We start from the raw sequence: 12079 nt of genomic DNA on the forward strand, positions 1-12079 counted from the left end.
ATAATATTCTCTGTCTTTCAGTTGGCAATAAATTCTTTCCTTCTCCATCCGAGAAGCAAACTATTCCTTGTTCTCCTAATTTCTTTATGGTATCAACCTTTATGACTAAATCATGAACCCATTTTGATCTTGTCTTGGTATACAATGTGAGTTGTTTTTCTATGACTGATTTCTGCCATATTATTTTCCAGTTTTCCCAGTAGTTTTTGTCAAATAGAGTTTTTATACCAGAATCTAGAGTCTTTGTGTTCATCAAACAGAAGAATACTATAGTCATTTACTACTGTGTCTTACATACCTAAACTCTTTCACTGATCCACCACTCTGTTTCTTAGCAAAGATCAAATAGTTTTGACAATTACTGCTTTATAATATAGCTTTAAATCTGGTACAACTAGGTCACCTTTCTTTGCATTTTTTTTATTTATTAACTTTCTGAGACCAGATTTGAACCCAGGTACTCCTGACTCCAGGGCCAGTGCTCTATCCACTACACCACCTAGCTGCCCCTAGACAATGGTTTAAGTGACTTGCCCAAAGTCTCACAGAGAGGTAATTATTAAATGTCTGAGACTGGATTTGAATGCAGATTCCCCTGCCTCCAGGTCCAGTGCTCTATGAACTGTGTCACCTAGCATCTCCTACAGTTACTTTTAAGGGAATTTCTCTTTCTTTTTCATGGCTGTTATGCTTTGTTGGTCGTATATAGCAATGTTGATTATTCATGTAGGTTTATTTTATATCATGCTCCTTTGCTAAAGTTTTTAATTGTATCAAGTTTTCAGTTGCTTTTCTAAATCAATGTTTTTCGAAATATACTACCATATCATCTACAAATATAGTTTTGTTTCCTCATTGCCTGTTCTAAGACCTTCAATTTCTTTTTCTTCTCTTGCTTCTAAAGCTTATTTCTGACTCTTTTTTCATAATATGACTAATATGGAAATATGTTAAATACAAGTGTATATATGCAACCTCTATCAGATTATTCCCTATGATGGGGAGGCAGGAAGTAAGGGAGGGAGGCAGAGAAATGTGGAATTCAAAATTTTACAAAAAATTAATGTTGAAAACTTTCTTTGCAGGTAATTTGAAAAAATAAAATAAAAAGGTCAAAAAATAAAAGTATCATCTTTACATGTAGGGATATAAACAGTTTAAAACTTATTAAATAACAACTTTTCCTTTCCTATTTGCCATTTTATACTTCTCTGGAGTCTTGTATTTGAAAAGCAAATTTTCTGTTCAACTCTGGTTTTCATCATGAAAGTTTGGTAATCTCCTTTTTCATCATGAAAGTTTGGAAATCCCATCTTTTCCTCCAAAAAAAATTATACTCAATTTGACTGGGTTCTTGATTCTTGGTTTTAATACAAATTCTTTTTCCTTCTAGAATATCATATTCCAAGACCCTATCCCTATTCCAAAACCTAATAGAAACTGCTAATTCCTATATAATACTGCTGTGGCTTCCTGCTATTTTGGAATGTCTTTTAGGAGGCTATCAGTGGATTCTTTCAAAGACAATTTTGCTTCTGGTTCTGGGATATCGGGGCAGTTTTTTTTTATTAAATTCTTGAGAGATACTGTTCAGGTTTATTTTGATCAAGGCTTTCAGGTAGTCCAATAATTTTTAAATTATCTCTTCTAAATATATTTTCCAGATTAATTGTTTGTCTGACGAAGTATTTAACATTATCTTCTACTTTTTCATTGTTTTGATATTGTTTGACCAATTCTGATGTCATTGCCTTCCATTTAACCAATTCCAATTTTCAAGGACATTATTTTCTTCAATTAATTTTTGTACCTCCTTTTCCATTTGGTAAATTCTCTTTTTTTCTTTATGATTTTATTTTACTTTTCTAATTACATACAAAGTTATTTTCAACATTCTGTAATTTTATGAGTTCCCCCTTCACCGTCCCTATGGCAATGAAAAATATGGTAAAAGTTATACATATGCAATCATGTTTAACATATTTCCATATTAGTCATGTTGTGAAAGAGGAATTAGAGTCAAGGGGGAGGGGAATGAGAAAGAAAGACAAACATAAAAGAAATTTTAAAAAGTAAATATACTATGCTTTGCTTTGCATTCAGACTCACTAGTTTTTTCCCTCTGGATGTGGATAGCATTTTCTATAACAGGTCTCTCAGGATTGTCCTTGAATGCTGACTGAACTGTTAAGAGGAATTGCATCCATCCTAGATGATCATCTTACAATGTTGTTAATAATATGTTGGTTCTCTTTTCAACTGCCATTAGTTCCCATAAGTACTTCTATGCTCTTCTGAAGTCTAATTACTCATGATTTCTTACAAAACAATAGCAATTCATAATATTCACATACCATAGCTTGTTCAACCATTTCCCATTCGGTGAGAATCCCCTCAGTTTCCAATTTTTTGCCACTATTAAAAAAAAAAGAGTTGCTACAAATATTTTTGTACATGTGGGAATTTTCCCATTTTTAATGATCTCTTTGGGATATAAACCCGGTAGAAACATTTTTGGATCAAACGTTATGCATAGTTTTATTGTCCTTTGGACATAGTTCCAGATAGCTCTCCAGAATTGTGGGGTCAGTTCACAATTCCACCAACAGTGTATCTGTGTCCAAATTTTCCCACATACTCTCCAACATTGATCATTTTCCATTTTTATCATTTTAGCCAATCTGATAGGTGTGAGGTAGTACCTCAGAGTTGTTTTAATTTGCTTTTCTCTAGCCAATAGCAATTTGGAGAATTTTTTCATATCATATGACTCTAAATATCATCTGCAGAATGGAAGTTTTGTTTCTTTGTCTGCTTTAGCATTTGCTGCTTTAGGTATCAGCATCATATTGGTGCCATAAAAGGAATTTGGTGGAACTCCATCTTTTTAAAATAAATCAGTTTATATAAAATTGGAATTAATTGTTCTTTATATGTTTGGTAGAATTCACTTGTAAATCTATCTGGGCCTGAATTGATGGTTTGCTCAATTTCTTTTTCTGAAATGGAGTTAAGAATTTTATTTTTTTCTATTAATCTGGGCAGCTTATATTTTTGTAAATATTTATCCATTTCATTTAGATGGTCTGATTTGTTGGCATATAATTGAGAGAAATAGGTCAGAATTATTACTTAATTTCCTCATTGATGAGTTCACCCTTTTCATTTTTGATACTGGTAATTTAATTTTCTTTATTTTTTTTAAATTTAAATTAGCCAATTTACAGAAGAGGAGATCAAAACAATCCATAGTCATATGAAAAATTGCTCTAAATCTTTAAATCATTACTTATTAGAGAAATGCAAATTAAAGTTTCTCTGAGGTACCACCTCACACCTCTCAGACTAACCAATATGACCAGAAAGGATTAATGGTCATTGTTGGAAGGGTGGGAAATCTGGGACACTATTACATTGTTAGAGGAGCTGTGAACCTTTCTGGAGAGAAATTTGGAGCTATGCCCAAAGGGCAACAAAAAATGTGCATACCCTTTGATCCAGCAATACCATTCCTGGGTCTATACCCTGAAGAGATGATGAAAAGGGGTAAAAATATCACTTGTACAAAAATATTTATAGTAGCCCTGTTTGTGGTGGCAAAGAATTCGAAATCAAGTGAATTTCCTTCAATTGGGGAATGGCTTAAAAAACTGTGGTATATGTATGTCATGGAACACTGTTGTTCCTTTAGAAACAAGCAGGGAAGGGAATTCAGGGAAGCCTGGAGAGCTTGAACTGATGCTGAGTGGGATGAGCAGAACCAGAAAAACACTGTACACCCTAACAACAACATGGGGGTGATAATCAACCTTGTTGGACTCGCTCATTCCATCAGTGCAACAATCAGGGACAATTTGGGGCTCTCTGCAATGGAGAATATTATCTGTATCCAGAGAAACAACTGTGGAGTTTGAACAAAGACCAAGGACTATTACATTAAATTTAGAAATAAAGAAACTTGACATCTTATTGTCTGATCTTGCTATCTCTTATACTTTATATATTTCTGCCTTAAGGCTATGATTTCTCTCTCATCACACTTAATTTGGATCAATGTATACAATGGAAACAATGTAAAGACTGACAAATTGCATTCTATGGGGAGTGGGGGGAGGGAAGTAAGATTAGGGGGAAAACTGTAAAACTCAAAATAAATAAAATCTAATCTAGAATAAAAAGCAATCCATAGTCATATGAAAAAAATCACATTAGACAAACATCTATGTTACTGGTTTTATCATAAAAGTAATTCAGTTTTATTCAAAAGTTAAAAAGTTTTCTTAATTTCAATTTTCTTAATTTCTCCCTTGATTTTCAGAATTTCTAATTTAGTATTTAACTGGGGATTTTTAATTTATTCTATTTCTAACTCTTTTAGTTGCATGCCCAATTCATTGATTTCCTCTTTCTCTAATTTATTCATATAAACATTTACAAGTATAAAATTTCCCCTAATAACTGCTTTGTCTACATCCCACAAGTTTTGGTATGATTTCTCATTTTTGTTATTGTCTTGGATGAAATTATTTATTATTTCTAAAATTTCTACAATTTGCTTAATATACTCAGTCTTTAAAATTAGCTTATTGAGTTTCCAATTAACTTTTAGTTAATTTTTCCATGACCTTTTATTACATGAAGTTTTTATTGCATCATGATCTGAAAAGGATTTATTTAATATTCTGCCTTTCTGCATTTGATTGAGGCTTTTATGCCACAATACATGATGAATTCTATATTCTATTGATTTTGTTTGATCAATTCTTGATGTATTTTAGAGAGTCATTACCTTCCATTTGCCCAATTCTAATTTTCAAGGATTTATGTTCTTCAGTTAGCTTTTGTACCTTCTTTTTCATTTGGCCAATTCTACTTTTAAAGAGTTGGTCTTTCAATGATTTTTTTTTCCATTTGGCCTTTTAAGGAATTGTTTTTCTTAGTCAAAATTTGTCCTTGCTTCCTTTTCCCAGTCATAAACTCTATCTTGCATAACTCTCATTTTGCCCCCAGTTTTTCCTTCTACCTCTCTTGTTTGATTTTTAAAATCTTTTTTTTTTTGAGTTCTTCCAAGAAGATTTTTGATACTTGAGACCAATCATTTTCTTCTCTGAGGCTTCACCTATAAGCATTTACAAAAGTCTTCTGAGTTTGTGTTTTGATCTTTTCTATTGCTTGGTAACTTTCGGTCAACAAGAGTCTTTTCTATTTTTTTTGCTCATTTTTAGCCTATTTTGTTACTTTTAAAGATGAGTTCTGTTCCTGAGGCTCAAGGGTCAATGTCTGAACCTTACTCGGCTGGGGGGAGACGGGTCTGATCACTGGCTCTGAATCGGGGCCTCAGGTATTGGTGGCTTGCCCGCTGTGCTTGGGTGGTCCAGCCTGGATGTAACTTAATTCAGGGTTTAGAGGCTGGTAGTTTACTTTCTGAGTTGGTCCTGAAGACCTCACACCTGGCCTGCTATACCACTAACCTGCTGAGTTAGGAATGAGGTTACTTGATTACTGCTCTGTGCTGTGGCTAAAAGTCTCCTGATGCCCAGACACTGTCTACATTAGCTTGTGCACCCCTTTTACCCAAGGGAGATAGATCTTTTCTGAAGTCCTTCTAAATTACTTTAAGCTGGAAAATTGTTCCACTCCTTTTTTTGTGGGTTCTTCACTCCAGAATTCATTTATATGCTTGATTTATTGTAGTTTCTACAGGAAACTGAGGAGTACTCAGACAACCTTTACTTCTCTCTACCGTTTTGACTCCACCCTATTTAGAGAGCAACTACAATGGGCTGGCCATGTTGTTTGAATGCCAAAAGTATGCTTACCAAAAAAGAGTATTTTATAGAGAGCTCACACAGGGAAACGGCTCACAAAAGGGTCAGAAGAAGCAATACCAGATACCCTAGAGGTCTCAAGAACTTTAGAATTGATCATACAGCATGGGAGACACTGGCACAGGCACATCCAGCATTCCATGCCCTTATCAGTGAGGGTGTTATGCAGTATGAGGAAGACAGAATTGAAATAGCTCAAAGGAAACGTGACATATGAAAGTTTAGAGTAAGTATCCCAGGTATTCACAAGGACTATTTGTGTCTGACCTGAGGTAGAGCATTCTGAGATCATGTTGTTCTGAGCAGCCACAGTTGGATACACGTAATTTCCCCTCAAAAAATAGACATTTTGATCTTTTTCAATAATGAAGGACAAGAACCAACCAGCCAACCCATATTTTATGTATTTCTTAAACATTTAACAATTTCTTTAACCATTTAAAATTGTTAGGTTCTTATTTTATGTGTCACTGATGTAGTATTTCAGTGTTGGACCCCAAATCCATTTTTCTCACAATCCCTCTGTTTTTTATTGAACATTTTTGCATAGCACAATGATTTTTAGTAACTTGTAGATCATATTAAGGATGAAATGACTGCATATTTATATATAATATATATTATATATAAATGTTAGCTATTAGATCCATTTAATCAAGAAAAGATTTCCAGGTAAGTGAAGTCAGCATTAGAAGAAATAATGTCATAGTAAAGGAAGGGACCTTAACAAATCATATTGTTTAAAGCTTTTATTTTCCAGATAAATATTGATGAGGAAACAGAGGTTTCCAAATGGAAAGTGGTCTGCCAGGTAATAATTAGTTATTTGAATTTAAAAGAAGGTTTTCTATTACAAATCTAGTATTATTTTTAATCATATAATAGTCAAAAAATCATTTAATAATTTTATTGTATCATAAAGATACCAGGAAAATATAACTACATGAAATTATAATTTATATGAAGATGCATAGAGTCTAGGAGGAACAAGGAAGAAAAAGAGAGAATAAGAGTATTATAAAATGAAAATAATAATCTTCATTAAAAAGTATATCCAGGTGACCAATAGAGATAAACAAAAAAACTAACCATCTGATAACTATGTTTAGCACTTTCTATGTAAACAAATAAAGAAGGAGCAGCTAGGTGGTATAGTATTAACCCTGGGGTCAGGAGAATCTGAGACCAAATCCAGCCTCTGACACTTACTAGCTGTATGACCCTGGACAAGCTACTTAGCTGCAACCTCTCCTCAAAAAACAAAGTGTAAAATGAAGAAGAAAACAACAACCGATGCAAGTATGCCCAGCTTACCAAGTCCCAGATTTTTCTTTTTCCCTGGATGAACTATTGCTAATATTCACCTCCATCATGCCTAAAGAGTAAATGCTTCTCTCTCTCTCTCTCTCTCTCTCTCTCTCTCTCTCTCGCACGCGTGCGTGCTCTTGCTCTCACTCTCGCTCTCGCTCTCTCTCTCTCTCTCTCTCTATATATATATATATATATATATATATATGTAATTATCTAAACTAAAACATTTCAGATATTGAAAATGATTGCTTCATATAGCTAAACAGGAAGGAATTGTAGGGAGCCACAGTCTACTCTGTACTTGCATTCAGTATAATTCAGTGTTTGGTTTGGGGGTGGGAGAGAGAAAGTATTCTCTACCAGAAATAGCCACAGTGATTATAGGTGTGGACATGCATGGAAGTATTCAAATTTATATTTTTTACAAGAAAGTGAAAAAGGAAAGAAGAAGTAAACACACATTAAGTAACTACTATATGCCAGTCATTGTGTTAAGTGGTTTACAAATATCTCATTTGGTCTTCACAACAACCTTGTCAGGTAAGCTCTATTATTAAGCACATTTGATAGTTGAGGAAACTGAGAACTAAGTGTTTTTGAGTCTGGCCCAGGGTAACAGAGTAATTAAGTGTCTGAAGTTCACATTTGAATTCAGATTTTCCTGACTTCAGGCCTAGTGCTTATCCACTTCATCACTTAGCTCCCTCAATATTACAGAATTTCTATTTTTCTGAAGGTATATGGAAAGAGTTAATGTTTGATTTTACCGATGAGAATGCTCTGTGTGGATGGAGACTGCAACTCCTCCTAAGAAAGGACCAGGTTGGAAATTCAAACCCAAGTCCTTTGACTATTCAATGTTCATTGTAACCATATATTTTAGATATCCATCCTTTACAACTTCCTCTGGTTAACATAGAGCAGAAGAATGGCTAAACTGTCTCCCTGAAGATCCTGATATCTGTCAGATAATTAGATAAATTAATTTGTGCTCATTTCTTGCCACCCCTATCCCAAACCTATCCACACCCTTCATTTGACTCCTAGCTAGTTGCACAAGAATCAGGAAGTCTCAACTAACTAGATTATGTTTTGGCTCTTCCTTGATCACTTTCCCTGAAGTCAAATGACTATATCCTAAATTCCTATTTATGAAAGATTCTGATCTTTTCTAAACTAAGTCAGATAAACTAAGTTGGAACTTCCTCTTCCTTTACAAACACCTTTCTGTTTCATCATATGAGTTCACTGATTGAGCTGAAAAGGGTTCATCTAATCCAACCCATTGATTTTATAGATTGACTAAAGTCAAAAGAAATTAAATCTACATAGGTGGTTAGTTGCAAAGCCACAATTATAATCCATACCGGTTCATTTCAAATCTATCAGTTCTTCTACAAGAAGAAATGTAAGAAATGTAAGAAATAAAACAATCCCATGACACCAACCCACAGCAATGCCAATCATTGAGGAATTCTGAATAATGAAATAGGCTTGAAATTTTACAAGGAAACTTAACAATAGCAAACTCAAAATTGATATTCTTTTCATATTAAAACAATCACAAGAAAGCATTTATAAAATCTAGCTCTTTTTCAAACAATGGTAACAATTTTCTTTTGTATATCTGAAGGTTTCATCTCCTAAAATGTACACAGGATTAAAGGTATAAGCTCTATCAAATTTTTTAAAAGAAAGAAATTTTAGCTAAATGAAATGTTTCTGGAATAAAAAATATTGAATCTATATATGTTGCTCCAATTTCATTCTAAAACACTCTATTGCTCTTAGAAGTGAACTTTATGTGGCTAAAATAAGGCTGTTTTCTAAGTCAGACTACATTATGAATTGCAAATCCCAAGAAGGATAATTTCTGTGGAAGGTTAGTCCCAGTGATGGAAACACCCTGTTTTAAGATGGGACCATGAATCCATTGAGGAAGTAGGAATTCTTATTTGAATTAGAGACAATTAAATACAAACTAGAAGACTCTCTAACATTGCCTTTGGGGGTCCTTAATGTGGGACCACCTTATAATTACTAGTCAATCAATCTTTCAGATACAGTCTAAGAAGGACATGCATCATGGTAAATCCCTGCTAAAACAGTATTAATCTTAATTGTTATCATCAGTGATTGACTTGAATTTTTGCTCTTTCAAACAAAACCTATATGTCCATTGCAGAGTGCCTTCCCTCTGAACATTTTTTCACCTTGTCTTCCTTTTTTTGGAAGTGGAGTCTCTGGAGGATAAAAACAATGTTTTTGATTGTTTGTGGCTCCCCAATACTTCTGTAAAACCAGGCATATTAGGTACTTCATAAATGCTTGTTGAGTGAGTGGCTTAGAATGATTCTTTCAATAATCACACCATATCTCAGTTTTAAACCAGGTCCCTCTCCTGAGGCTGATAGCCCACTGCCACAATTTCTTCTCAAGGTACATCAAAAATTAAGTGTCACACTTTCCTTCCCTCCTTTGAGAGAATGGTTCAAGGAGGGATGTGCAAAGTAAGACTGTTTCCAACCATGCCTGGAATCCATTAAAGCCACCCATGTTGCAATAAACATGAAGACATTTTGAGGATGGGTTCCTAAGGCCTTCTTATATACCAGGTGAACCTGCTCACTTCTTGTGACTGATCTTATTTTATCTTGCCCCCAGGCTAGAATTACTGGTTAAAAGCTTTCTCATTTCTTTATATAACAAATTCTCCAAATTTTTATTCCAAATTTAGTGCTCTTTGCATCACAGATTATGGAAAAAAATGATAAATAAAATCCTCTTCCTTCTAACTAAGTCTACAATATATCATGGATAGTTCTGGTATAACAGAGGGAGAAGAATTCAGTTACTATTAGGATGAAAAACAAACAAACTCCTTATGGGGATAGCACACTGCACAATATAATAGAAAGCATGGAGGAAATGAAGCCATAAAACCTGAATTTGAAGTCTAACTTTACTACTAATGACATTACCTGTGTGACCTTAACATCTCTCAAACATTTTCTTGAGGAAAAGTAGATACTTTCAAGTCCCAATTTGTAAGTCCTAATTTCACAGTTTTTTAAAAAAAAATACCATAATATTACTATCAGTATGTGGATCTCAGTAACACATTTTGAGCCCAAATCTTTTAATTCCCAATTTTAAGTAACAAATCCTGGACAAAGATGCTGATCACAGAATATCAGAATTTCAGATTTAAAAGAACCTTTGAAAGGTCTATCTATTACTAAAATAAAAGTCCTCTGAATGAAAGCACAAAATGGTCATTTATGTAATGTTTTAAGACTCACAAAACATTTTATATATGTCATCTCATTTTTTTCCTCATGAAAAAAACAGTGTGGGGTAAATATTTTTTATCCCCATTTTTCAGAATAGGAAACTAAAACTGAATGAGATTAAGTGACTTGCCCAGAGTCATATAGCAAGTAATTTTCTGAAGAAACATTGGAACTCAGGTCTTCCTAATTTTAAGTCCACTGCTATATCCACTTCCATTATAACAATATAGTAAGTAGTAATTCAAATTCTTCCAAGGCAGTCCATATCACTTTTGTATACCCCATATTATTAGGGAGCAGTCTGAAGTTGCCTCTTAACAACTTCCACTCATTATAAAACAAGACTAATCCCATTTCTGAGGCAGTCCTCCATATATCTGAGCATTTTCTGGTTTCTGAAAGTTATTCAATCATTCATTCATCCATTCATCCATCTTTTGTAACAGTGTAACCACAATGTTTATTGTGTATCAGCTAAATAATCATAAAGGATTTCATTTTAAAGTGTCTTTTTACTCTGCAATGGTAGCACTGATGTGTACTATGATAAATTGTATCCCTCATCCTGCCTTCTATCCTACCAGAAGTACTTCCTGGTTGGCTGCACTAATGTCTTCTCCAATCTGGCATTACTGAACATTTTATATATATTTTTTAAAAAAGTGCTGAAGAGTTTTCCTTTTGTCCTTCACAAACATAACATCAGAAAATTTAACATCGGGACCAAGTAAGAAAAAATGATGTTTGTCCTTCCTTTTACAGAAACCTATTATGGAAGCCCAAACAAGTCAGCACCTCTATTTGCAGGCAGATGTTACTGGCATTTAAGCTCCATGTGATCTGGGATGACTCATGTTCTTAAAGTAGAGAGGAAACAATGAACATAGTCTCTGGTTAAATAATTGTTACAATCAACTCTTCCCCTGAAATGATTTTATTATTTTTTTTCCATTTTAAGCTTCCAGCTCTCCCAGAGAGGAAAAAGAAACATCATCCACCCACTGGAGCATGGATTGTTACAGTCTGTCTCTTTCTTCCCTCAAGAGTTTTTCTGTAGTCTATAGTGGTGAAAAGATATCCAGAAAAACACTGTTCTTCTTGCCTCTTGGTAAAAAGTGATAAATGAGTCCTTTGGGTTGAGTAAAATGCCTTTTACCTTAGTTTTTTTATTACTTTCCATAAGCTAAGACAGGACAGAATTTATTCCCTAATTATATACTACCACTTATTTCATCATATCAAATCCAGAGAAATTTTTTTTTTACTTTTTTGGTGGGGTTGGGGTATGGGTTGGTCAGAGATGTTGAGTTATATTAGGTAAAGAGAGAGCATGCAATAGTGAAGGTAATTGAGATTATGCAATAGTTTGGAAATAAAGCAGAAATACTTTATCCATAGCAGAAAAGCAATTAAAATGAGAGTCTATTTCCTCCCAGCCATGAAATACTATTGTAGTGTCACCCTTGCTTCAGGTTTAAGGAATAAGCATGATCTCTTTTAATTATACTTCAGCATTTATACTATTTTAGGTATTGTTTTATGGAGGCAGAAGAGTTGTCTTCCAAATCAGCAGCTAGTATATGTAATTTGCTAGTGAAGTGAACTCTGCTTACAAATCAAAGACATTTGAGAAGTCATCTTAAGGCA

The sequence above is a fragment of the Macrotis lagotis genome, chromosome 1 (genome assembly GCF_037893015.1).
Source record: "Macrotis lagotis isolate mMagLag1 chromosome 1, bilby.v1.9.chrom.fasta, whole genome shotgun sequence".
Lineage (NCBI taxonomy): Eukaryota > Metazoa > Chordata > Mammalia > Peramelemorphia > Peramelidae > Macrotis > Macrotis lagotis.